A 2,403-nucleotide genomic window follows, 5' to 3' on the forward strand; every position below is an offset into this window, starting at 1 on the left:
TAGCTCTCCTCCTACTTCCTCCCCATAGCCACCTCTTCCCTGTTTCCATCCCTCCATGCACTCCTGTCCCCTGAGCTGTCTCCCTGTGCATACACAGTCTTTCTATCCCCCATGATTGATCTCTTCAAGCAGTGTATCTACCTAATGTAAATGTTCAGCTCATATGGCTGTCCTTTGTTTGGCTGGAAGACACAGGAGTGGGTTCAATTCCAGAACTGAAGGGCAGCTAGTGGCAATAGTCTTGGTGGTTCCATCAGAATCTATCAGACCAGAAAACCTGGATTTTTTTTTTTTTTAATGATTTTGAGTTTTGTTCCAAACTGTTCTTGCACTCTATCCAGGATCTCCTACATAGAGCCCCCTCTGGGTGGTTGACGTGGTAGCTGGGGACCATCTAGTTCTTCTGGTCTCATAGTCATATAGGCTGAGGAGAGCATGATGTACCAGTCCCTTGAACTAATTGTTTCCATGTGTCTTTGGTTTTCTTCATGCTTCCTTGCTCTGGATGAGGAGAGACCCATCATTGCATCTAGAAGGCCACTTGCAAGCTTTTAAGATCCCAGTTGCTACTTGCCAAAGTAGGATGTGGAACAATGCTTTTGTGCAGTCTGTTATATCAACTGAGCTTGATGTCCCCTATGACCAGGGTCTCAAGCCCACAGGTCCAACTACTTGTTCCGTCTAGTAGCTAGCTGTGGCCAAGAAGTGACTACAACCTTATCTCTTGTCAGCTCTACTACATACCTGAGAATTCTTACAGAACATACACATATACTTGTAGAAACATTGTCTGTCAATCTTATATATTGTCATGGGAACACTCCCACCTGCATAGACATTATCTAACAGTTCAGCCTGTGCACACATCTATCCACCCATAGATCAGTGTTTGTCATCATTGACAATACAGTACTGCATTCACAAACTTTTAAGCTACAGCTACTGTTCACTAAAGTAGAATGTAGAACATTGTCTTTTTGGACAGTGCTATGCCAAGTGACCTAGATGTCTCCTGAGACTCTGGTCCTGAGCTCCCAAGCTCATTCCCTCAAAGAATTTGGTTACCACTGTCTTAAGCAGCTTTTTGAGGTAAAATGGATTAGAGATTTTTGCCAAGAAAAATCTCAAATATTAGCATTTGGTGTATAGAAGGAGACTGCAGGGTGTAGAATGCTTTCTCCAAGTCTACACTAACCAAAAATCAAACAATTTTCAATAGCCTAAATGTATTTTATTTTTCCAAATTTACATGACTCTGTTTTTGTTTTGTTTTGTTTTTGTACCATGTGGTTAAACATACAGCCGCTAACCAAAGACTGAATGTTCAAGTCTATTTGGAGGCACATCAGAAGAAAGATCTGACCACCTACACCTGAAAATCAGCCACTGAAAACCTCAAGGAACACAGTTCTACAGTAATATACATGGTGTTACCAAGAGTCAGAATTGATTCGACTGCAGCTAGTAAATGGTTCTTTTGACAAAGATTTTTATTATAGTTCCTTTGACTGGATATGAATTCTACTGTGGATAGATTTATGCAACCTAATGCTGATTTAGATAGTCATGAAATGATTTACAATGTGACATTTTACCTCTTTCAAAGGCCCTGAACATTTTTTTTTTTCAATCCAGCACATTACTTTTTTATGGAAATGTCAGTTTCAAGTTTTTCTCAGTCAGTTATAATGGAGGATGTCTGCTTCTGCATAACTTTTATGTACTGCATTTATATTAATATTTGAAAGAGATGGAACTAAGTAGTATTTGTAAAAAAAATAAATTGTGGTGATAAACATATGAAGTAGAAGAAAGCTATCATTAACTCTATTTGTAGTTCACCTTGGTATTTACAGATGTGTCAGGTATCTTTCTCTTTATTAAAATTATTTTTTTAAGCTCAAAGTATAGGGCTATTGATTTGGAAATGAGATGTATCAGGAAGTTTTAATGAGTGTTTCCTTTCTTTCAGTAAAAAAAAAAAGGCAAAAACTCAAGATATTCTTTCAGCAGGTGGGATAAGATCTAAAACCAATGGTATTGAAGGAGGAAGTCGAAGCTGTAATGAAGGAATTGGTGAAGGACAAGGCTCCCAGAATTGATGGAATACCCATTGAGATGTTTCAACAAATGGATGACCCACTGGAGGCACTCACTCGGTTATGCCAAGAGATTTGGAAGACAGCTACTTGGCCAATTGACTAGAAGAGATCCCATATTTGTACCCATTCCAAAGAAAGGTGATCCCACAGAATGTGGAAATTATAAAAAATTATCATTAATATTGCATGCAAGTAAGATCTTACTGAAGATAATTCAAAAACGGTTGCAGCAGTATATTGACAGAGAACTTCCAGAGGTGCAAGCTGGATTCAGAAGAGGACATGTGTGGTGATTATGTTT

The sequence above is a fragment of the Orycteropus afer genome, unplaced genomic scaffold (genome assembly GCF_000298275.1).
Source record: "Orycteropus afer afer isolate SDZICR_OR568_19922 unplaced genomic scaffold, OryAfe1.0 scaffold00108, whole genome shotgun sequence".
Classification (NCBI taxonomy): Eukaryota; Metazoa; Chordata; class Mammalia; order Tubulidentata; family Orycteropodidae; genus Orycteropus; species Orycteropus afer.